General features: G+C 39.2%; 1 pseudogene; it reads left to right on the top strand.

Moving 5' to 3' along the window:
• The window catches only part of LOC109322484, a 281987-nt pseudogene that overhangs the window by 247149 nt on the left and 7916 nt on the right, over positions 1-26922 (top strand).

A 26922-nucleotide genomic window follows, 5' to 3' on the forward strand; every position in this document is an offset into this window, starting at 1 on the left:
AATTGGATGCTTATCTTGCTGGGATCCTATGACCCCAGCTGACTTCCTGCCCTTTGGGCAGGGGGCTGGACTCGATGATCTCCCGAAGTCCCTTCCAGCCCTAATGTCTATGAAATCTATGCTGTGCAGAAGAGGACATGCTTGGGCCTGATTCCCTATGTGTATGTATCATGCCCAAGCTATCCTAAAGACATTCAAAAAAGCCTAAGCCTGAATCAGTTCAATCTTTGTAGATTAGTCTAATCTGACTAAGCTGAACTGGTTTGAAACTGGACAGACATTCTCTCTAGACTGAGGAAGTTCAGGCACATGCCTGCAGTGGCTCAGGCTAGAAACCAAGGCGTGCTAGTGCAGCCCTGCTTTCCCTTCTACAGGGAGCTGAGCAGGACTCTCTCATTAGGGATGTCTGCCTGCACAGCCCCAGGCTTTTCCCCGCGGGCTGTTCAAGGGAAGGGAGTGTTGCCAGCCCCTAGCCCCAGGCTAGTACTCTGAGGCAAGGGGAGGTGGGGGGAGCTTTTCACTCTCCCTCCCTGCTTCATCATACTGTCTGCAGCAAAATTATAGGCGAGTAAACCAGAAGGGTGGGGGGGGCAGTGATAACATGATAACAATTTTTATCACCCAATTAGCAAAACTAGCCTCTCTCCACATTACTTCAAACTTCTTAAACAGCTTACTGGCTGACCTGAGGTTAGCTCCAAAAGCACTAAGCAGTCACTATTCTGTCTGCCTATCCCAGTGAAATTGGAGAGAGACACACATAAAGACACCTCTTGGCATTAGCTAGCATACCACATGCAGGCTATGGTCTGTGCTGTAGCAGAGAGGAGGAAGGGATCTCTGCTTAAGGAGTGAGTGGTGGGTGGGGAAGAGGGAGAGGTGATCACAGGGAAGCCAGCAGACCCCACTATACCTGCAATTCTGTGCCAAGCTCCAGCCATGGAGCAGAGGGGAAGGGCCATCCCTGCTGTGGAGCAGAGAGCCCTGCTCAGCCCAGAAAGCAGGCCAGGATGTTTTTAACTTAAACCAGCAAGGCGTCTGGGACAGACATTGCATAAACCAGTTTGAGCCAAATCAGTTAAGTCTGATGCTACAGTCAACCAGGTTTATCTCAAACTGATTTCTGCCATTTTCAAACTGGTTTATGTACATTGAACATCTGTTCTGTTACACATTTAAACCAATTTCTGATCACTTAGCAGGTTTATGTGTAGTATCTGTCCCTAGCCAAAGTGACTGCAAGCAAGATATTTCCAAAGAACCTGGGAATAGGTGAATCTGCATATTAACAGCCAGTTTGTCCTGTGTTTGTCCTGTTGTGGTGACAATGTGATGTATATCAATATTCCCTAAATAATCTTATTTACATAAAACAAATGCTATATTTTCCCCTGTCAGTCCCTATTTTAATAAAACTGTAGGTAACAAAAAAGAACCTGTATGGATAAAGTAGCAGCAGGCTTTAAACAACACTGCAAAAACTAAGTTAAGGACTTCTTGAAAAAGAAGCCAACAAATAGCCTAAAGTAGTAAAGCTCTTTGTATTAGCAGTTTGTTGCGACAGTGTGGAGTTTAAAAGAACTATTTAGAATTCCCAAATGGTTATGCTTGAATGCAAAGCTGATAATTTAGCTAGGACTAGTAAGGAAGAAAAGAGGAGTTGCCCCTTTTCCACAAAATGTCACATTTGGGGCCTCATTCTCTAGTCTACGGTGGTCATTTACAACAGTGGAAAAATTGGAATGGTGGCATTCCTATTGATTGCTTTGCATTGTCATGAGCAGAGGAATGGAAATTCAGACCCTTAGTACTGTGTACAGTTCTTTTGGTAGCTTCATGCTCCGGTAGAGATACAACTGCATACTAGATATTAATACAAAAAAGGACCAAATCCTGAATTAATTAACTATTTTTTACCCTGACCTTACAACCTTTACTACAAGGAAAAACAGTAGGCTTTGGTAAAAATGACATCAAGAGAGGAAGAGAAAGGGGTTGGGGAAAGCTTTTATAACATGGATGTATGTTGCTTTCATAACTAAGCTGCTTTCCATCTAAAGTCACATTTCTAATGTGTATAATTCTGCATAAGTGTTGTGTTCCTGCAGATGTTCTAGCATACCACAAGCAGCTGCATTTGCCATGGGCTTATTTAAGTAGCTGGATACTTTCTGTGTGTTCTGTCTATTCTACATTCACATGAAACCATTGAGGGGAAGTAATCGCTGACATCTTTTCTTGCCTGCTGGCTTGGTTTTTGTGCTTCTTTAAAATGTTTGAGCATTAAAAAACAAAATGTTTGAAATGAAATATTTTGGACCCAATCCTATGTCTGCACTCAGAGTTCTACTGCCCCTCCTAGGCAGGCTGCCTGTCAAACATTTTTAGGACTGGCTTCTTTGAATGCCTAATTTCACACACAATTTTAATATTCCAGGTAACTGAAAAAGAGAAAAAAATTAATGTCTTCAATCTTGTGGGCTCTTCAACATGCTGGTTCTTCTAAATGCTAACATCTGCTTAGGGTCCTGAGTGCTTTCCAATCTCATTGACAGCAGTGGGAATTGAGAATACCTAGCATCTACCACTTCGCAAAATTACAACCAAAAGCCATTGCTACCTCCACTATTTTCAAGTCTTCTGGCTTTTTCCAATGCTTCCATTCCCTTGCTGCTTGCTGAATCATGTTCAGCCCAGGTCTAGCTGTTAACACAGAGTTTTTGTTCCTCTGATATACTGCAGGTTTTGGAAGCAAAAGTCAACCAAGTAAAGATCAATGAGAGTTGTAAGCATTATCGCCCAGTAGCAGCCAGAGCTTCCTTGCTCTACTTCCTCATGGATGAGCTGAATAAAATCAATCCAATGTATCAGTTCTCACTCAAGGTTACTATTCAGGAAGAGATCAATATGTTTGTGTGCTGCTGTTTTAATCTAGTGTTACTATTGGCTTATACGCTTGTCTCCCTCCTGTTGCAGGCTTTTAATATTGTATTTCACAAAGCAGTTCAGCAGGCAGAACCCTCTGACAATGTGAAGGAGAGGGTAAACAACCTGATCGACTGTGTAACATACTCCACTTTCATTTACATCAGTCGTGGTCTGTTTGAAAGAGACAAGCTTACTTTCACAGCCTGGTTAGCTTTCCAGGTATCATCCTGAAAAGCATTTATGTGTGTGAATGTGTACATGCTCAGTCACCATCCTTTCCTCCCTCCTCCCCTCAAATATATTTTTAAATCACTGGTTAGAAGAGGTAGTGTTGACCTAATGATTTGCCTTCCCCCAATCTTCTGTGAGCTGCCCTTGAGATGTATCCAGGCCTAGTTACACATTAAACTTAGCATATGTAATTACACTTACCCTGATAGCATCTGAGCATTCAAGCAGTAAAGCACATGCTAAGTGCCATCTGAGTGCAGTAAAATTAAGCCTTTTCCAGGGAGGAGTATCTCCAGATCATATTACCTAACACGTGTTGCGCTAATGTTGGAATGCTCCACGGAGGTAATATGATCAGGACACTGCAGTGAAGTCGGGGGAGGAGGGGGTGGGAGGGAGCCCAACAAAGCTGCTCCTAGTCTCCTTATCACATTGGAACTTTGAACTGCAAGGCCGGAGGAGCCTAACAAACATCCCCCCACCACATTAAAGCCTTGATAGTTCAAGGCTCTGGTGCCATGTGGGGACTGGGAGTGACATCGGCAGACTACAGGAGCTGGTCTTAGCCCCCACAGAGCACAGGAGAACCAGCTCTGGGGCAGTACAGGAGCTGGGACCAACTCCCATGCCATGCAGGTGTTGCTCCCAGTCCCCACACCACAGCAGAATGTATAATCCCAGGGCTAAAATAAAAAATCAGCTTGATTTTAGTCCTGGGGACACAACAGAGCCAGCTCAAGACTCCAATATCTATATTTAGATTGTAGTTGGCATTAACATATGACTGCTCAGAAAATGTTCTAAGTCATGTTAATGCTGACTACAATCCAAATATAACACATGCTAAGTGTAATGTTCAACAAGGTCCTCCTCCCTTCCCAGTGGGGGAGGGAGAAATTGGGCTGGGATCAAACCCTGGGAGCCAGGCTTATTTTAAAATATATACTGAGCCCCTATGGCAATTATCTGTTAACCCAAAGTGAGAAGAGAGGGAAAGGCACTGTGTAACAATCTCTAATTAAGTATACAGCACTTTAAAAAATATATTTAACTTACACATACACACATACATACAAAAAGTCGTGTTTTCTCTGAGGATGTTTTTATTCACCATCCTTCTTCTTGGCTCAGAGTTGACAGTATAAGCAGGCCACAGGGTATCACCCTTCCCACAAGCTCCAAGTTCCCTTTGAACAATAAAATGGGTACAGAAGAAAGGAGTCCAGGATCTTCTAGAGTGCGAGCTGCCAGATCCTGGAGTGATCAGGTCACTTTAGGAAGGAGTTAGTTTGGCTTTTTGCACCTGTGTTGTAGAGAGGAAAGCTGAGCCCATATAGCAATGGGGAAGAAGGGCATAAGAAGCTGCTATTCAGAAGCCAAAATATGGTGGTGATTTAGCATGAGTGATGTTCAGGTGGTCTGAACACCATTCACACTAAACCAGTCCTTCAGGTGGTCCCCAACTTCTTCCAGGTCCTTTGTGGGTCACCTTTAATCTCACACATTGGGAGATACATTAGGGTTTTATTTAGCAAGGTGCAGAGTATGTTCTATTCTCTGTGAAAGGCAGTGTAAGTTTAGTATGGTCCAGCACCTTGTAAGACTGAGCTCTGCATTTGTTTGTTATGTTGCTAATTGAAGTGCAAAAGCAATGAGCACTCCTGGCTTGTATGGAAAACAACATTTATTATCTCAGAACGAACTGAAGCAGAACCAAATTTCATTGTCAGAAATGCCAACTGCTAGAACAGATCTAGCGTTAAATCATGGCTGTCTATTGGGAGTTCCTTTGGATCATTTGATCAAATTAAGCTCCTAAAATGTGCTTCAAAATGTCATCGTGGTGTAGGATAAAAGGGAATAGAATGGGACAAGGAATTAATGGAAATTTGGGAAAATGAAATGTTGTCTCACATGTTTTGACAATGTAGAGCTCAGTAGGCTTCCCAGACAGATCAGTGTCAGACTCTTGCCTATACACTATTGTACTTGAATAAAATAATCATAGTTGAAATCAAACATGGCTTTCTTGAGTTCTGCATTCAATGCCATAGCCGGCCCAATTTTAAGCATTTTTCTAGCTGTGCATGATGGACTTACCATAGCGCAAGCTAGTTTCACTGTAGGGGCATGCAGCTTCTGTATTTTCCATTCTCTTTTGTCCAGCCTCCTCCCTGCTCTGTTCCTCTGTTCCATTGGGAAAAAGCAAGTATCTGATGAAGTAGACATTCCCTAGTCATATAGGAGCTGCTTTATTTGGTAAAGGGGTCAGCAGAAAAAGATACTGGGAGGAGGGTGAGGCACTGAAGAGAGATGGGCAGAGTGATCATGGATATAGAGGGAGAGGGATGGGGAGGGGCCAAAAATAAGAGTAAGGAATGAGGCAGGCATCAGAAAACTAAGAAGGCTGAAGTCAGTAAGTAAAATTGATGCCACCTGTCCCAGTAGATCTTTGTCATGTCTGTTTATCTGGGTTACAAAATGCATTTTTCTCCTTTTTTTTCTTTTTACCACTGCTGCACAAAGACCTCCAACAAAACTTCATTCTAGCTTGCAGGTCCTCAACAGAATCATCATGTTTGTTTCCAACACAAAACAAAATCAAACCCTAAGTGATACTTGGTGCCACACTCCATTATAGCCAATGGGTGGCACTAGGTATAACCAAGGTTGTAAACAGCCATTGTCCTTGGAGTGGGATCAGCTGTGTCAGGATATGTCCCAGCACAGATGGTTTGCTACACTGAGTAACACAAAGTTACCTATTGTCATGAGTTGGGGTGTGGCAGCATGATATGTGTGAGCCAGGACTCCTGGGCAGGTGCTGCCAGGGCTTCAGGGATCCAATCCTGCAGGGGAATTCCCATGATTCACAGGACTGGGTCCCTGGAGCCCTGGGAGTGCCTGTTCTGGACGGTTGGAGCATGCAGGCAGCTCCAAGCTGCCTGCACTCAACCACCATAAGGCAAGCAGATGTTCACTGAAAAAAGCAGGAGATATTTATATCATCTAGTGTCATGGCCACAGTTTTGGACATTTGTGGCGGGATATGGGGCGTGAATGTTCATTAGCCTTGGGCTTTGTGCCACCATGAAAATGTTTATAGTGGCACAAAGATGATGCCAGTTTCCAACCTGAGGAACATTCCCAATAACAAGACTGGAATAAGGAAACCAGCTTGACTTTCAGATCTCCAGTTGAGTTCCCTGAGCTGGCACTTAGAAAAAAATCTTTTAAACTGAACCAATTTTAGCTGGACTCATTGACTGAGGTATACTTGTAACATTTTTACAGAACTGGTTTTTGGAATAGTCTTGCTTTAATATTAACAAACAAGCCTAAAGACATGCAGATGTTTGCACCATTGCAAGGTGACCTTGCATCACAATACATACCTGCTAGGTAATGACATGTTCTAATGTAGCATCTTGATACTGCAGCACTAAACAATACCATTTTGTTACATGAATGCAGGCTAGGCTGTATAAGCTGAACACCAATGCTCTCATTTGAATTTCCTAAATTTTTCTAACCTCAGAGCCCCATATTTTCTTATTCTAGCCATATTCTTTACCTTTGAACATATGGTCTTCTACCAGAGAGAAGGATAATTCTAAGCAATTACAGCACTTGTCTGCCTCCATTTTATCTATAAATCTTCGGAGGTGCAAACAAAATACATTGGATGGGAGAGACTGCTAATGCTGATGGGTGCTTTAGATCACTTGATAATCTTTTTCCTCAGCTAGCTATTACTGAATAGAAATCAAATACATGCATGTTAGGGCTAGGAACAGATGGCACTTCTGTTCTGTGAGGAAGAAATGGGGGCAAAGGGACAGCAAAGTTGAAAAAACACTCCCTCCGTGGCTTACCAGGATTCATTGTGTTGCCCTCCTGTTACAGTTGGCTGTGACTCTTTATTGTCATAAAAAGATGTCAGAAGTTAGAGAGAGACAGACGATAACCTTAAATCCTTTAGTGCATTTTACCAGGTTGCTCAAAAAAAAAAAAAAAAAAAAGCTGGCTGAGAGAGAGGTGGAAAATGTCAGTGAGGCATTACACAAAGAGCTCGACACATTTGTTGACCTCTTTCCCCCCTTTAAGATGGATTTAGCTATAGTCATCATAATGCTGTGGGTGCTTTCTTAAAAATAATTTAGATGCTATTGTCTGTCTGCCACTTGGAAAATGTAGCCGTTTCAATAAGCCCCTGCTGAAACTGAAAAAAGAAGGTTTTTGAAATGCCTCAAAAATCCATCCAAATTTTAGTGCATATCTCAGCCGCTGAACCGCTCCTTATTTCTTCCTCTGAAACTCTTCACTTGATTTTTTTAGACACATTCTTTAATTTTTTTTTGGAGTGGGGGGGTGTTCTTTTTCTTCCTATCCCCCATTTTACAAATGGTATATGCAGTGGTAGATTTGAGGACTGAGAGGACCAGTTTTTTTTTTTAACTGACTAATTTGCACACAAGAAATAAAACCCTTGTAAGGTGATCCCCAGAGTATCTTCCCCATGAACACCTTTTGAAGCTACATGTAATCTGGTGTGTTTCAAAGGCAAAACATTTCCTATTCTAAAGTATATTCATGAGCCAGGGTTGGTGTACCAGTTTCTAGAGAATAATGAATTCCACCAGGGGCAGGGAATCCTCCCCTCCCCTCTCAGAATTCCCATTCCATTTCAAAAGGGGCAATTGCAGTCAACCTTATTTTTGTCCAGTTTTCTGGCTGGTTGGTTTGCAGTGACTACTAATAACTAGCTGGGCAAGTTTACTAAGTAAATATCAATGCTGGTATACGACATGCTTCCATGAGACAATAAATAGTAGTTTTGTGCTTTCTTTTAATTTCCATGCAACAGTTGCTTAAAGCTGACAATGAATTAATCTTAATGGTTCATATTCAACTTTAATAACCCTCCAAAAATGTAGTTAGGTATTTATGCTGCTTTGATCTGGAATGTTAACATGATGTTCCAATACTATCTGGTTTTGACTGACACAGACACATCTATAAGAACACACTTTTTGCTACATTTTCATTTTTCTACATCTGGCATCATGTGCAAAAGAAACATAGATGAAGTAAAAAATCTAGCAGGAGCAGTTAAATATTTTGAATTTGAGAAAAGTTTTATGTTTAGAATTGGATTAAAAAATTAAGGGAAGGTTCAAGTTGATATCAGTTCAGTTTAAATAGGTTAGTATGCATTTTGTTCACTTTTCAACTGTGAGTTGAGTCGCGTGTAGTAAAGAATATTTTTGTAAAAAAGTTGCATATATTTTGATGCCAAAAGTCTAAATCTTGTATTTATAAAAAACTTCTAGACCTGCGGATTTGGCCATGAATAGGCTCCTAAAGCCCCCCAAAACTTAAAGAGTTATAGGCAATATAAAGAGATTTGTTCAGTTAATTATGTAGTTGTTTTGTTTTGCAGCTTTTACTTATGAATAAAGAATTTGATCCTCGTGAATATACTATTTTAAAAGACAATTTTTTGCAAATACTTTGGAGTTTTCTGCTGTTCAGAATGCATAGTGCTACAAGACAAATGTGGAAGGTATGCGTATATTTGTTTGTTTCTCCATCTTTAGACAATGAGTTTTATGGATGAATTACATGGCTTGGGTGATGGAAAAAAGTGGTAGAGTCAGAATGCCCACAGAAAGAGAAATTTCCACAAGAATAGAAAGCAAAAAGTTCCTTCCAGAAGCTAATAATGATGTGAACCATGAAAGATTAGATAACTTATGCTGTCAGGTTGGATTATTTGGTTTAACACTTTGAAGAACAGATTTTACCTCTGAGTGATTCTTAAGCACATTCTGTTTGGATTGCCACTAAATATAAGTCATAATAAAAATTACATAACAGATGTATTTTTTCTATCAATCTGAAATGTTAGTTTCCCTGATAATTTATAATCTATCACTACTACTTCATAGGAACTTTGTGGAAGAAACTTGGAACACAGTATGTAAAGAGGTATAGTACATAATTCATTAAATCCTTTCGAGACAGCAGTTCTGCTTCCTTACTATTTTTCTTTTTACCTCCAGGAACTGACCCACTGAAAGATGTAGAATCATTAGGTAAGTCCAGACCTGACATATTTGTTAAAATTACACCGAAAGAAAATTCTTATAAGCTAACACACTTGCTGCTGAAGAGCAGAACTCCTATTGAATTATTATATTAACATACCAGAAGAATCCCTCCTAATTAATACCATTACAATTGATGCCTCCAGAAAAATAAAGGAGGAATTTCAACTATTGTTGAATTCTGTCACATGTGAATGCATAAAAAAATAAATTTGGAATATATACTGTATTATGATACTTGTAGTTCTTGACACATTCACCTTACAAGGTATTTGTATAATGAACATAGTAAACTGAGTGAGTCAGGAACTACAAGTTTCATGAAAGAGTATGCATTCCAATTCTTTTTTATTGCATTAACATGTCAGAATGTAAGCTAAGTGGTGAAATGAGCTTCGCTTCTCACTTACAGGAATGCAAGTCAACAGTTTCACATTGTTATAACTAAGAAACAGTATGACCCAATTACTTTGATGGGAGTTGGATATGCTAAATTCAGTTTATCTATCCTCTTAACAAAACCCTCCACAGTTTCAATGGAATTACTTCTGGCTAACTCCTTGCACTGCATGCAAGATAGACTGTGCAGCCACCTCAGCCAGTATACATTGTTTATGTCAGAATTTGCTTTTCTATTTTCCTTAGATTAATCTACCTTACAGTATAAGCAAATGCATTTTAGTGCATGCTTACATGTATGATGAAGTTGTGGTTCTGCTGCCTATTTTATCTGCAAATGTTACTAATACATTATATCTAACACAAAAGCAATAGAATGCACTAATAAATAAGATGCAATGATATCTCATATTTTGGAGGGATTTGTTTAATTGGTGACTCCTATGATGCGTGCAATTACAGTGCCACATGTAGAACCCATACATGTTAGAACACTTATCTGTATTTGGCTTGAAGTCTTACAGTATATTGTTCTGTTTAGGGTACAAGCTTGAATTTACCATTGACTCAGGAAACTTCACAATGTATCTTTGGGTCAAGGACAGGAAGCCATAGCAGAAATAGCTATGGAGAAAGCATCAAAAGGAGGCCGTTGGGTTATACTTCAAGTAAGTCAAAGCTCTTCATTACATCACTGCTGCATTGCAGTGTTAAAAACTGAAGTATTTGAAAGTAATGTTTGTCTAGGTAAAGCAGTTTTAAGTCATGATTAAAAATGTCCTTTGTCTTGGGCAGAAGGGAAGTGCATAACTTCATAGTAAGATATTGTATCATTGAATATCACATAAAATATGAATTGCAACTACCCTGTGCGGTTGGGAGTTGACTATAGTATTTTCCCAAACACATGCTATCTGATTTACTAATTTATTATCCATTAAAAAAAATCCTTTAGTAAATAAGCGTGTAGCAAAAAGAATTGTTACTTTGTATAATCAGATGAATAGATACAAACAGGGAAGATTGCTGTCATTATGCAGTATATTGTACTAAACAGATGCACATGATTTTTTTCAAATATTGTGCAGTATTAAACTGCTTACTTATATCTGGGTTTTGCCTGTATCAATAAAATGTTTCATATTTCAAATCAATAGCTCACTGGGAAGCCTATTTTTCCTTCCCTTCAGAATATTTATCTTGTAGCAAAGTGGCTTGATACATTAGAAAAATTACTGGAGAAACACAGTGAAGGAAGTCACCCAGATTATCGGGCTTTTATGAGTGCTGAACCTGCCCCTACTCCTAAAGAACATCTCATTCCACAAGGGATTTTGGAAAACTCTGTTAAAATAACCAATGAGCCACCAACTGGAATGCTGGCTAATCTTCATGCTGCACTGGATAATTTTGACCAGGCAAGTAAAACATTGCAGTAGTAATAAAATACAAAATTAGGATTGTTATACTTATTGCTTTAAAGCCATTTTTAATGGCCAAGTCACTAGTGGCTGCAGCAGGATATGAGAAAGTAAAACAGAATATGTTTTTATTTTCCAAAGATTCACAAAATATCCAACTGTGATGTAACTGTATCTCAAGCACAAAAAGAACATCAAACACGAATTAAGTTCTTCTAATTCTAAAGCATCAGATATAGCTTCGGGTTAAATGAATGCCTGTGTTCACTAAGGATTTGCACTCGTTGAAGGTAATTGGTGTAGTAGAGAATTCAGATTTATTTTGGTTTGGTTTAATTTAGTTTAGTTTGCTTTTCCTTGCAATGTGAGAACATGGATTTTTTTTCCTCAGGACACTGGAATATTTTATGCGTTGACTACATTGTGTACTCAGATCGGACTCTCAGCTACTATACATCAATGAACATTTTTTAAATCAAAGGAACTATGTCAGTTAATATCTGCCATGTATCTTGTTCAAAATGTTTTAGTCATATATAATATGAAACAACCCTTTGGCTGCTAAGTTATCATATTTTTCTCTCTACTTTTTACCTTGTTATTATCAATATGTTTCAGTGAAAATATTTTTTCTTAAAGGTATTTATTAGATGCCTATAAATATAGATAGTAATAACTGTCAGATATGTTACACAGTAGTCATAGAAATTGATTAGCTCTTTAATATGAGTAATCACATTAAAGAAAGACCATCAACTATGATTTTTTTAAAATTGAACAGTAGCAAAAAATCTATTTTTGGTGGTTAGTGTTTTAGGTTGTATGTTCTGACATTTTCTCTTATTTTTACTAAAAATTGCAAAGGTTTTTCTTATTGTCTACTGATGTTCATAAAAGTCTTTTTAAGCAACAAAAATGGCTAGCTGACTATACAGACGAAAAAAGATTCAGTAACTGCTAACAAATTCCCAAGTAAACATGCTGGCAAATATTATGAAAATATTTTCGTCACTAACTTCTGCCAGTCCTTTCCAGTGTTACTGATAACTCTAGGAGGTGCAGTCTTCTTACAGAAGTGCAATTTTCAAATTGACGGTGTCTCTTTAACAATTCCAGTCTCTCTGATCTTTCAGAATATTCTTCATCAGAGCACCCGAGAACAAGAATTCAAGACTATTCTGTTTTCATGTTGCTACTTTCATGCCTGTGTGGCTGAGCAGCACAAATTTGGACCTCTGGGCTGGAACAGAAAGTACCCATTTTGCAATGGGGACCTCACAATTTCTGCCAGTGTTCTCTACAACTACCTAGAAGCAAATTCTCAGGTATTTTTGCGTTTCCTTAAACCCATTTAAGGAGGCATGTGCCTACTTTGATAATCCTTTGATAAATGTGCTGTACCTAATCCCGTTGTTTCCTATGTGTGCAACACTGAGCCTGTATTTGTAATACAAATTTTAAAGATGATTAACACATTCTGTGAAGGGTGACTTTGTGTGACCTCTCTAGTGTGACATATAGAATGTTGGAAATTTTCTGCCCCATCAACTGTTCTGAACCTGACTGGCAGACAGATTTGAATCCTTCTTCACTGAGGATAACAAGCCCTGTATACTAACTAGCCTCTGCTATTTGGATACATAATTATTTCGTTTCTTTTAGAGTTAAATCTTGCATTAAAAAAAATACCTTTCTTGTTTTAGGTACCCTGGGAAGATCTCTGTTACTTGTTTGGTGAAATTATGTATAGTGGTCATATTACAGACAACTGGGATAGAAGAGTTTGTCACACATAGGTGGAAGAGTATATGCAATGGTTCACTCAGGTAATAAAAGCTTCAGCAAGTATGGAAGTGTTTCCAGAGTTAGAGCTCCCCCTACTGGAAGAAGACATATTTTATATGTAATTGTAGTAAATTACATTTTAGGGTAGAATTTTTCTTAATTTTGTATAAATGATGAAAAATGCATTATATAATTATGATGTGCTATTTCACCTTCTAGTTTGCCATTTCATCTTTTTCTATACCACCAGTAAAATTGCATCTTGTTATAACACTATTTACCTGACATAATTTCATTTTGTAATAGAAGACTTTTCTCCCTTATGAAAGATCAATTAATGCAATATTCTTCAGTAAGGAGCCAAAAGACTATACTTAATAATTGCAACAGTGCTGTGTTTTGGGCTGTTGAGTAATATTTTCATAAGGATATTGCTTAGTTGCTTGCAGTTTAGTAATTACTTATGGGCAAATCTCAATGAGCTAGTTTTGGATTAGCACTACAGACAAATATGGATGTTCAGCCCTAAAAGCATTTCAATTAATAAAACTGGATTTGAGCAGACTTTCTTATGGGCTATTTATTGTTTCCTGCTCCAAACAGGAAAGAAACATTCTCAGGATAGTTTGAACTTCCTTCCTATCCGTGTTGGCTGGAAAAACAGGAATTTAGGGAACACATGAAACCATAGGATAATTTGTTAAATAAATAATATTCCTAATCTGCCTTCTGTTCCTGAGCATTTGACATAGAAAATGTAGGAATCACAACTCCTTTGTCCTGTCTCTGATAGTAGACCACATCAGATGTTTCAGAGGAAGGTTCAAGAAAGCACTTAATAGGATCCACCACTGTGGTGTAACCTGTTCTCTCATTATGCTTTTACCCTAAACTCCTAGTTAGATATCAGTTTAAACTTTAAAGGTTTTTCTGAGTGAAGTCAGTGAGACCAGATAAATCACTGCAGTTCTCTTTATCTAGGTTTCATGCAACTGTGTGTGATACCACAAAAACAGAAATCAGCCACACAAGAAAAGGAGACTTTCAGAGTGGAAATTCAGAGAGGATATAAGAACCATCCACTGAAAAAATCAGTGCCATATCTTCATAGAAAGTGGTTAAGTAACATTATTTTTTCTCTATTTAAACAGCCTCAAGTCCTCCTCCTTTACTCTCATAAGAATTGCAGCTTAAACTTAAGGTTATTTTAATTTTAATCTTAAAGTTATTTTAATTTTTCTTGTAAATCAAGTCTTCCAGATCTCTGAACATTTTTGCTGGTAATCTCTGATCGCCCTTTCTGAGGGCCAAGTCTTCTGTTAATGTAGTATGAAGTGTGGTCCCATGAAATGAAGACCATTGCAGTATTTATTAAACTCCTTCACACTGTAAAAAGTAGTAGTCAAAGTCAGTCGGTGGCAGACAAAAAGCCCTCTTGCTTTGGGCTGTACAAGGACATTCAGGAATTATTATTGTTTGTTGTTCAGATGGCAGGAGAAATAAGTAGGAGAACTGTCTGAATTATGGTATACAGAACCAGACTAATGAGAACATCTAGTTTTTCCACTAGCTCCCTTTTTTTTTTTTCTGCCGCTGCTTCCAGATTGGTGGATACCAACCTCCACTACAATTTTCCCCTCTCTTGTAAGCACTATACCAGCATCCTTGTATATCTCATACTCTCCTTCTCAGAATCCTCCTCAACAAGCTATCTACAGGAAGTACATACCGAACGTTGCCAAATCAGAATAGCTGTATTATTGCAGCATCTTGTACATATGAATGACTATACAACATGGGAGGCAAGTGGGAGAGAATCAGTCTCCTTATATACAGGGTTGTGGACTGAGGCAGCAGCCTGCTGGTTCCAGTTTCTTTTTTTTTTTCTGTCCCATGCTACTCAACCCAGCAATAAGAACACATGCATGTCAGACCTACAGAGCCTCCAGTGGCCATTCCTTTCCTATCCACAGCAGCGTGTAACCTCCTACTGAGTGTGGGAGCATGGGAAACAGGAATAAAAGAAGAAGAGCAGAAAAAGATTTTTAAAAAGTCATGCAGTAAATAATAAAAATGAAATGAGGAAATTAAGGGAAATATGTGCTATTTATGGGAATACACACAGGTACAGGTCCCTTCTTATAAGGTTCATATCTTTGGTTTAGATGCAAATGTATCTTTGTTCCATGCAAAGTTGCTGTGGTTTTAGTATCCTTGGAGAACTATGCTAAGCTTAGAGAAAATAATATTTATCTTACAAAAATGGGCTCCCACATGATAGTAAGGGTTTTTGTACCATTGCTATCATCATCATCATCACCATGTCTCTTGGCAGGTTGAAAGGTATCTTAAAACTAAAAGAATTCAGTAATAATTTAACATCCCACAGTAGTATTTCAAATGCATCAAAGAACATCTTGAATTTAAGCCAGTACAAATGTAAATAAAAGAAGGTACTCCTATGTGTCTATTGTTTTTAAACTTGTGATGATCCTAAAATATTTGCCTAGCAGTTTTGCGATATAAAAGAATTACAGCTGATGGGTATGTAATATTGAATGAAACTATTTGTCATTCTGTTCCATAATGGACATAACTTGGCTCTCAGAAACCATTTGAAATAGAAATTATAATGATGATGCCATAGCTCCATTTTATTTTATGGTGGGGTATTGATTGTCAAATAGACAATACATGTAGTTTTGTAATGGTCTAAAAGAAAAAATTCTGCATTTTATTTTACAGCCTTAAGCTATTATTCACTTTCATTTCAATAAAGGATGGCATTTTTCAGAGATGCTACTATAAATTGCTTCATTTAATAAATAGCTGTATGAAATACTAATGTTACACCAGAGAGCAGCACTTTGTAATTTGAAGGCAATAACATTTTTCTTTGAAAACATGTCTGTCCTTGTATTTTTTAAATTAAAATGATCTGTCTGTTGTTTGCTAATTGAAGAATAACCTGATGTCAGTGACTTTGTGTGGTTTTTGTCTTTCTAACATCTGTACCTGTGTGTCATATAAAGCAACTAATTAAAATAGGGGACAAGTGAGATTCATTTTTGTGGACATAAAAATGCTATAAAAGTCTTGTTCCCAACAATAACTGTATAGCAGAAGAATAAGATTGATAGCCAAGCAGGTTTCTTATTCTGTCTACCAAGAATTATCATGGGTAGCTTGGGCTTGGGGGGAGGTTTGACAGTTTGATATGACACCAGTTCCTGTTCCTGGGTTTGTAGTCCATGAAAATCTGGATTATCTAGGTTATCATAAGCACATTGATGAAGTGCTACCTCTCAAAAGTGAAGTCCATTATGGCCCGCATTCCAGTGCTGAGACTGAATTTTTGACAACAGCTTCAGACAACCTGTTCTGTATGCTGCTGGAACTGCAGTCCAGAGATGTCACCACTGGGGGAGGGATGTCTCAGTCGGCAGAAGAAAAGGTTAGTAAAACCCTAAGGCAGGCTAGAAAGTCTTCACAAAATGGTGTAACCTGTTTGCTTTTTCTGCGTGGGAATAGATATTTCTAGTACAAGCTATTAAGGCTTCTTAATTTTTTTTAAGTACTTTGGTTTGAAATCTATATGGCAGGACAATTACATTTCAGACATAAATACAATCTGAACAAACTGCAAGCTGATAATCACACAGAAAAAAACCTGAATCTTTCTATACAGTGGTAGGACTTAGACATTTAGATTCCTTTTCCAAACTGCAGAATACTGGTATGGGTGAACTGTAACCCAGAACTTGCCTTCCTTCAGGAAAACCCTGTGAAGTGCTCTTGCATAATTTCTTCCAAATTTTTGTAGGGAAGGGCAAAGCAGAACTTGTTTCCACTCCCTTCCCATTCCCCACCCTCTTCCCCTGAACAAAATAATAGTGATGGCTCTCCAAGACAGAACTGAGAGGGTCCAGAGGAGGCTAAATACAACTGCCTGAGTCCCCTGATTCCATCAAACAGTTCCAACCTTTTCAGCAGTAATTCCCCCTGATATTTTATGGAGGTCCTTTTCTAATGACCACCTGTGTTCAGTGTAAGGGAGGAAGAACTCCTGGGCAGATTCCTAGTGGGGTGGTTTTTCTGCCTTCTCTACCAGTTCCTAGATAATGCTAAGAGGTCTCTGAGGTCAGCAACAGAGGAAGACAGTGTATAGAGGGAGCTATAACTCCTCACCCCACACCCACCCTCACCCCAACAAACACAACCGTGTGAACAGCATTAGAGTACATAGCAGAAGCACACGGAGTGCAGAGGTGACCAGATGTCCTAACTCTTCTAGCTGCACACTTAAAACATTGACACAGCCAGGAACAGCAGGACGCAAAATTTCCGAGGTGTATGTGACCCAGAGTCAATGATCTGCACACAGAGCCTCGGCTCAAATAACGGTCTGTTGTTAAGTAACTTTCTTCAGGGGTCTCATTCAAATGGTCAGGGAGTTGTAGGAGGCTTGTAAGCTGTGGTTTCACCACCCCGAGCTAGTACTACAACATGAAGTGATTTTTTTTCTTTTAAAGCAATGTACAATTCTCTTGGCCACTGTTTCCTCTTTATAGATCGTGTATCAATCATTAGTTTCAATCCTAGTAACTACACGGTTCTCCAACCTTTGCAAGACATGGTAGAAATATATTTTTTGCCTATTTTGTTTTTTTTACAGAAACTCTGTAAAATGAGGTTTTAATTTGGTTAAGCAAAGTTAAAGTCACTTGTCAGATGTCACTTGCCTTGATGTTGCATAAAATTTCCAATAAATTTAAAAACAGGTTTCCCTCGCCAACCACAGGGGTTAGGTTCCTGAAAGTTCCTGTGGTTGGCAAAACTGACAGAGCTGGGGGAGCACGGCACCAGCAAGGCTGGGGGGGGGGGGCAGGAGTGAGAAGTATGAGCAAAGCCAGGGAGGTAGTGGGGGGTATTTTCAGACTGTACCCCCCCTCCCCTTCTCTGAAGTGTGGATACTCAAAACTGTGGTTGGCAAGGGGAACCTGTATGCACATTTAGATACCTTATTTTCTATCTAGCATGATGGAGAATTTGCTTAGATAGTTACACAAAGGTGGCTACAGTCCCAGTGCTATTAAGACTTGTGCATGTATTTATGTATTGTGAGTACTCTCACTAAAGTCGGTGGGCTTACTCAGTGTATAAGCTTATGCATGCACAAATATATGTTTGTACCTTTGCCTTTAGCCCCCTAAATTCTTCACTCATCAAATTGGGTATACAAGCAGCTTTCAAAATTAAAAACATGTGGGCTTTTGTAGGTGAAGGCAATACTAAATGACATGTGGGAGAAACTTCCAGAAGAATACAGTATATCTGATATTACCTCAAAAACAACAGAGCACTCTTCAGATACACGGGCTTGTTTTCCAGACTATGAGAGAATGAATATGTTAATGCAGGGGATGTGGTGTTGTCTTAAAGAACTGGATTTAGGTCTGAAGGTAGGTATACTTTGCTTACCTATCATGTGGAAGGACTGAGTCTAAATAAAGTATGAACTAGATATAAAGGTAGGCACTATTTATGGATTAATCTTTTGGCATCTTTTTTGTCACTTTGTATTTACCAGGAAAACATCCTGGCATAATTCTAGACACCAAAGCCATTTGTTTTTACAAATAAAATAGGGTGTTTTGTTTAAAACTGAAAATAGAGTGCATGATGAGGACGGACTGCCTGTGTAGGAAACAGAAATCCTCTATCCGCAAGTTAGGAAGCAATGGTACCTTTTCCTTGTCTCACCCCACATCTAAAGGTGGTTGAGTCCCTCCACCAGGTTTTTAGCCTCTCTTTTTCAACTGCCAAAAGGGTGGTTGCTAACTGTGGTGCTTGACTTGGCAGCCAATGCACAAGACAGAAAGGCAGCTGCCCAGCACAAGATTTTGGGACCTCTCTGAGGGGAAGAAATGGACCCACTCCAGTCTATATCATGATGAATGTGAGGAAAATTTCTTTTCATTTAGAATATGTGAAGCAGGTGACCAGCTTAGAGGAATGCGCCTGGACCTTTGACTATGACTGGTCATAGCCCATTAGGTAAGACTTAGGTTCAGTGCCACAAACAGGCTGAAAATGAGGCTGATACATGCTGCCCTACACAGGTTTGTATTTAATATTTAATAAATGTTCCAGATGTAAAGGAATGGGGCAATAACTCACAGCTTATCTGTATGGGGTTCCGGTTAGATCCCTTGTCTTTATGTGTATTTATGTTGCTCTCTAAATGTGTTGAACAACAATATGCAGAAATCATGAACATTTAGGGCCAAATTTTCAGAAAATAAGGCCTGAGATTTGAATACAGTAATTTTGATGCAGTGATGGGCCTGCTGCACTTGAACTTAATGCACATTCAGATTAGATGATTGTGCATCCAAGTGGCTTTCTAGGTGCCTAAGTACCAATTTACATGAATGATCAAATGATTTGCATGTGGTTGTAGGACTAGCTTTTGAAAAAAATGTTCCTTGCTGCTGAGTTTTTAAAGGAGAAGGGGCCTTCAGTTTAGCTAGCCAGATTTACCCATACATATCTCTAGTTTCAATGTACAGTTACAGAATATCAGCAGTCAAATATCTGTGAGACTATGGTACAAGCAAATTTGCCCTGAAAAGTCTAATTAGATTTAATATTGTAATTAGAGTTAAGAAATGCAAATAAACAAAAGCATTCACTCCTGTATTTTCTGACCACTTCACCTTATTTTTAATAAACGGCTCACCCCAATTGCAAGAGCCAAGATATTCTTTACACTTGACGAGTTAGCAACCTTATGTGTTTTTACTAGGGAAAAAAAAGCCCTCTATCATTTATCATGTCATCTTATCACAGTCTCTTTGTGAGACGCAAATAGCACACTAATGTTTTCTTTTGTTAGGGTGAGTTGGCAATCTCCTCAGAGATGGAACAACTACAGACAGCTCTTTTTTTTGATAATCTTCCTGACACTTGGATGAGACGGGCTTATCCATCAACATACAGTGTAGCTCAGTGGTAAGTCACATGCCAGCAGTCAATCAGTATGGATGATGCTTCATGTCCATCACAAAAACAGAATACATACTACAGGATTTTTTTCCTGGATAATATCTTCCCTCCCTGCATGTTCAAAATAGCTTTGCATAACCTGATATTAATAGTATTATGAAAAGCAAAAACACATTCCCATTTATCTTGCTAATGGTTGAAGACTTTATAAATCTAACACACTCTCTTCTTTTCTTTTCTTCTTTTTCTTCTAAGTTAATCTGTGAATGTTTTTTTTTAAAGCTGTAATGCAGTATCTGCCATTTAAAAGCCTAATCTCGTACTCATGGGCTACATCTACACAAGATACTACTGCGCAGATGTCAGCAGTAAGCAGGTTGGTGGCAAGTGGTGACCACCTACAGGCACTGCCAGCAGCATTGGTGGCACCTTTTCACAGGGGGTGCACCGCCATGCTCAGGGAGCACCTGTTATGCGTCGCCAATGATAGTACCAGAAGCTTTCTGTAGAAGAGAATGAAGTGCTGCTGGTCCACACCATTAACAGCCAAAACAGCCACTAGCTGGCAACCTAAATATTCTGGACACAGCTGGACTACCTTGATGCCTTCCTTGCAGAGCCACCAAAAGGACTGCAGATTAGCAGAGGCGTGTACAGAAGTTGCTTTTTCGGAATTAAAGTACTTTTGCCATTGCTTGACAGAAGTGCACAGCTTTACAGCACTTGGAAAATGGGTACAGTGCTTTAAATTAATGCTTGTTAAATGAGGTATTAAATTTGAAGAGCTGTATTTTACATAACTTTAGCAACCTACAGTCCTTTAAGTAACTTCTGTATGCTGGTTAAATTTCTGACCAGTGCAGGAGCCTGAGGAGGCTGAAGAGTACCTCCTGCCTCAGCCTGGAGAGTGCAGGCAGGCTCAGAGGGCCCCCTCCCTATTAAACACTGCACTTCTGTCATGTTTAGGAGTGTTGTAACTCTATAGTGCTACAAAAAGTAAATTACAGCACTGTAAAATATGCATGCAGCACTTCTGTACACCCCCCAGTAGCATAACTAGAGCAGGGCACCAGCCTTAGGTGTCGACTATTGAAGGGACATCAGTCTTCCCTTCCCTCTCACCCTCCCATCCTGAGAATCTTTGCTGTGCTGCTCCTGTCGAGCCCTAGGAGCTAGGCAGAGCAATGATGCACCCAGCAGTGTATCTAAGGGGCAAGGGATGAACAGGTTCTCCCCTGATCCCAAGGAGTCTGCCACAGCAGGTACAACCCTACAGCCAGTAACTTATTTGGAGCATGAGAGTGAATGAATGGGCATCAGAGAGCCCAGCCCATTGTCTAAGCCAATGCTGCTATGGCAGCAGAAGCAGTGGCAGCAGCAGCAACAGCAATTTTCATTCTGCAAAGAGCAGTGGCAGGTAAGATTTTGCTTCCCCTCCCTCCCCCTTCCCCTCACTGCTCTCCAGTGGTTGCCATATCCTGTGGCCCCACTCTTCATCCTAGGAGCTCATTATGTCTGTGCCAGACCCCTCAAGACCTGCCAAAGTGATGAGAAAGAGGTGCCAAAAACTATAGTAAATCCAATCCAAACAAATTCTTTGGAAACCCATTCAGACTTCTAGGAAATCAAGACAGAGAGCAGAGAAGTAAGAAGTGACTGACACACCAGAGGCAGAATTTGAACAGATCTATCAGAGCTGTGCAGATTTAAAAGTGGTTTGGTGTCTCATGATGGAAAACTGAAGTACCATAGAGATACTGTGGACTCCTGACAGCTGAAAGCATTACCTAAGGAAAATGCTGTAGTGCTAAATTACAAGCTGTTCTCATGAATGCCACTACAGCTACTTTCTTTAAAAAAAAAAAAAAAACAGGGGGAAGTCAAGCTGGTGTCAATACTGATGTCTGGAGAAAATGGTGAAGGTACCTGTTGACTGTTCAAAACATGTTTGACAGAAGTATTAAGATCCATGGAGAGAAGATTTATCCTTTGCATAAGGGGAAAAATACCTTGAATCACTAGAAGAGGAAAGGCAGTGAAAAGCTAGGCTGCCTGGCAGCTTCATCTTTGAGAGCACAGTGTGGGAGGGAGGCGGGGAAGGAATGTCATTAAGGCATGTGCAGGGTTGTAGGTATTGGATGGCAAACTGTGCTGATCCATTGATCATAAATCTCAGGTCAGGGAGACCAGCAGCCCACTGTAAGGACCCGTAAATAAAACCTGGTTTATGGTTATGTATGAAAATCCTTTTAGTAATCATTTTTACTAGGGGAGCTTCCCGCAGGGAAGGATGGCCTCTCTCTGTCCCTCCCTGTCACACACACTGCAAGGGAAGAGGGGTCCCCACTCATCCTGATAATCTTATCCTCCCTATTTTTTAAATCTCTCTGTCTCTCTCCAATTCTTGCCTGACATGCCACCAGCTGAGACTTCAGATAAAAACCTTTGATTTTTAACCAGATGCTCTTTCAAAGTGGGGTGAGGTGGGGTGAGGAGGCAAAGGAAAATCTGAATAAATTCATAGTTTCAGCTTTGTGGGGTCAGCAAATGTGTTACAGAAGTCGTGAATATGGAGATTAAATTAAGGAGATCAGTGTCAAACCACCTAATTCCATATCATCAGTATGCTCTTGGGATCTTTTATAACTATCTGAAAGTAACACAAATTCTATCAAATGCTTTCTTTTATTGGCTGCCCTTGTTAGCCTATTGCTAGTGTTTTCACTGCCATGAAGAGATCTGGATTCATTGTCTTGTCCATGAAGCAGCAGTCTCTAGCTCTGTGGGTGATAAATGTTCCTTGCTTTACTTAATAGTGATCTATTAGGAAGCAACACGGAATGTCTCCCAGAAGAGAAGACCACTATTGGAAAAGTGGAGCTTCTGTGTTAAGGGACAATTAAGAGAAGAAATGTGTTGATACATGGAGTCTCAAGTCACATAGATTCAGCAAACCCCAAGAGCATGAATAAAACCCTAATCTCATATGCCTCCTGGCTTTCTAGAAATCCAGCAAAACTCCATGAAGGCTGCTGTATAATCCATCAGTCTGCATCTTTGGAGATCTAGCTATACTGTGCATGATAAACAGATGGAGGAAAATATCCCAGGAGCACTCAGGCTATTTACATTGTCTCCCACACTGACTGAGGAGAAAAGCATGCTTGAGAAGAAAAGGCCCTTTTCATTAGTGAATAACAAAATCAGCTGATTTGAAAGGTGTGGTAGGTATTACTCACCTAAAAGCAAGTTAAAAGGGAGGAATGGCAATCCCTAGTAAAAAGCAAGGAGCACAGCAAAAAAGATTCTGGGTGGCCTAAAGGCAAAGATTATAATTATTCCTAGAATAGTCCGGGATGAAATGCTCTATGTGCTTGTGCTCATGAAGGTACTGTCAGAAAGTGTGACATTGCAACAACCTCTTACATGGACCACCAGAGGTACAGGTTTCTTCCTGTGAAGCCAGCCAAGAAAGGACTGAGATGCTAGTCTAATTTTAATAAACAAGTGATACCTGGGAAAAAAACTAATTAAAAAAAAAACAGGATCTGTGCTTCTAGACCTACACTACATATCACTACATATAGTGGTGTAACTGATTTAAGGTGCAGTGAAATGAATGAAACTTGCATGCAAACTATTATCTCTTAAATAAGTAAAAGTTGTATGTAGCAGAAGAGCCCCTTTATTTTTTCACCATCTCAAAGTGAAGCTGCTGCCCTGGATCTCTGATAGAGATAAAAACCATCAAAAAAGAATCACCACAGTTTCACCAGGCCTCAAAAACATACAGTATTTTCTGCTATTGCTGCTGTCTGCTCATCAGTAGTTAATTAACAAATACAATTGCAGAGCTATGCTGAAATCAAAAAGATACTTTGATATGATAACATAATGTGAGGAAGTTGCTTGTTAAACAGAGAAGGATTTGTTGTTCAGCTGCATTCACAAGAATAGAAAAAAACATAAATGTGTGCCAGGGCAAAAGTACCACTATCTTGGCAAGAAACAGAAACATTTGCAAGCTTCTGAGTCTGCATTAAAACAATAAGGAAGAAAATGAACAAGAAAAACTGCTTGATGGGCTGTCAGAGAAAAAAATGCTGATTTAGTGTTACCTCATACTGGAGTAAGATGGTTTAAGAGTGAAAAAATAATGATATAGATGTCTGACCCAAGGGTTATAAATAAGGAGATACCAACAAAAGAACTAGGAATTGGCTAAACTTGAATAGAATTCCTCCAACTCAAAGACCATTAGAAAAGAAGAAAAATATAATCAATAATCAACCAATTACACCATCAATTTCCCATCTCTACAACACATACAGTGATGAAGATGAAGAACAAATCTAAGCTTTTCCAACCTTTATTTCTATGTGCATGTGTGTTTAAAGAGAGAGGGCACATGAACATGGTTAAAAAAACAAAACAAAGAGGAACCAGCCAAATCTATTGTAGAGTTTCTTCAAGTCCTTAAAATACTGCAACAAGAGACAAGATTGGGATCAGTTAATCCTCTTTGGTTATCTTCTATAAATACTTTTAAAATGTTGACTCTGGACAATGCTTCTATTGGCTCTAAAGGAGGGCTGACACCAAGGGTGAACCCTTGGGGCCAAAAGCATCTACCCTCGCTTTGTATGCTTTTCAAATGGCTATTGTTAAAAATGGGGAAAAAACCCTAATTTCAGCCAGGAAGTCCACCTCTGTCAATGTGGTGGTGTGCATTTTTCTTACGATTAATATTTAACAGTTATATTGAGGTGGCAATAGTCCTCACCAAAGGTAACACCCTGTTGGACAAGTATACAGGCATGAAGAAGTATACAGAAAATGACAGCTTTCCCCCAGCCCAAGGAGCTTACATTCTAAAAGCCAAGCCATTACAGGCAGATGAAAGAAACCAATCCTAAATCAGTCAGGTCAGCAACCACAGCTCACTGCCTGCCTAGCCAAGTTGTACTCTGTAGTATTCATTGGAGAGGCCAAGAATTTTTTACTAGGTGTTTTTTTTCTTTTTCTTCTCTCCTGAAGAGTGTTATAGAATCAGAAAATCAGACAATCTCAGATGGCATCGCTGGTGGAATTTTGAGTTCCACAGTCCGGTTTTAAAACGTTCAAGTAATAGGTTTTACACCACTTCCTTTGGAAAATTAGAAAATTATTATAATTACTAATAGAAAATAGACCTATGTGTTAGTAAATGTTTCCTAATTCTCTTTACAAATTGCCCCTTCTTAATTTCATTTTAATCTTCATAGTTGTACCTCTTGAACTGCTTGTAACAGGTTTGCTCCCTTCTTCAGAAACCTACAGACCTTACGATCTCTTAGCCAAGCTATAGAAGCATGCAGTTCCTCTTATTTCATGCATTTCAATCATTCTTCTCAGTGAGGTAAGTATTTAATTATCACCTGTGCTTAGGCAGATATTTTAAGACATATATGAAGCTTATTTTGCAATTGAAAGAGATTCACTCCTTACTATATCATTTTAAAATGGCTTGTGCGAGGAGAAAGAGAGAGAGCATAGATGCATGTATTTCATTTGTGCATGTTTTCCAGGACCCATGTTTCATGACTTTGTGATTCCATGGTGCTATTAAGCACTTTTAAAGTGATGGCACTCTCTGAAACCCCAGATATTCAAATATATGCCAAATATAGTCCAGCCCATTAGGAAATGCTCTCACCAGAGATCAAAATTCTTAGACACAGCTCATATAATCTGTGAAAGATATTGGCAAGAAAAAAAAGTCTGTCATATATAGGACTGCTGATAATGTACAGTTTATTATGCTCAATCTAAAGTAACTAATAACAAAGCTAAATGGGTAGTCGAGACAAGTGGAATAAAACGTGTTTTAACTAAATCATTTTTTAAGAATACCAGGCACAGGTTAATCCTTTATAAATATGTTCACAGAATATATTAGACACCAGCCCGCCTACACAAAATGAATGCAGCCCACACTCTGATGCGTTTCAGAGGAGGATAAATGAGGGAAGTCTTCTGTATTTGATCTAGTTCTGCTCTGTAATTCAGAGATACTGGAGATGGGTGGTGATTTTCAGACTGATCCCAAAAGACCCCAAACTGTTGTGAATTGTGAGAGGTAAGATTTATAGAAGTTTGGAGGACGTACATGAAGGACACTGTAGCTGTATGGGCACATTCTCTTTTCAGGGATGTGTGTAATTTACTGGAGTTATATGCATCTGGAGAAATTAGAACACAGTGTCCACAGTAAAAAGTATGTCTATCTCTGTATGCCGTTCTACCATTTTCATTCCAGTTTTTAAAAGGCTTGAGATCCTTGAAAATATGTGACATTTAGCATACTCAATCTTTTTAGATGCAAGAAAATTAGAGCATAGGACAGGGATTTCTGCAAGCTAACTGTATGGGAGGCAGGAAACAGTGTGGACTTGGGAGTCAGAACCTCTGGGGCCTTTGCTCTCTTTTTCTCATTTTCTAAATTACTTCCAAAGTGACAACTGTTTTGAGCCTCTCATGTAAACATGGAAATAAAAATGTATGGGCTTGTCTACACCAAAAAAAACCCACTGTATGATCAGCTCTGGCACCCTCATAAAATGCCATTTGAGGCAAGTTGCTTCGAACAAGCAATGGTGTAGGTGCATGTTAACAACATCTGGGAGCTAATGTGGCTGGGTTAATTAGTTCTGTTGTACAGTAATGCTAATTACCCCATCTGCAGTAGTGAGACATATTTGAGAGTACTGCACTGGGCATGGGAGGTTTGTGTTGCAGATATGGCCTTTGTTTTTGAAAACACTCTGAGTTTCTTGGATGCAAATACTAGAGCAGTGCCAAGTATTACTACGCTCAAGAGGTTTTTGAACATTTTTTAAGTGCATGAACATAAATATACATCCTGGATGAAACTCCCTGCACAGGCTGAGTACCACTCACAAGTCAACCAAAGGGAAATGTTCAAGGTTTCTCCATATTATTGCCATCCCAAACCTCCTCCAGGCAGCAGGAAAAAGATAGGAGCCATTCTGATATATTAT

The sequence above is a fragment of the Crocodylus porosus genome, unplaced genomic scaffold, assembly GCF_001723895.1.
Source record: "Crocodylus porosus isolate Cpor-Errol unplaced genomic scaffold, CroPor_comp1, whole genome shotgun sequence".
Taxonomy (NCBI): Eukaryota; Metazoa; Chordata; order Crocodylia; family Crocodylidae; genus Crocodylus; species Crocodylus porosus.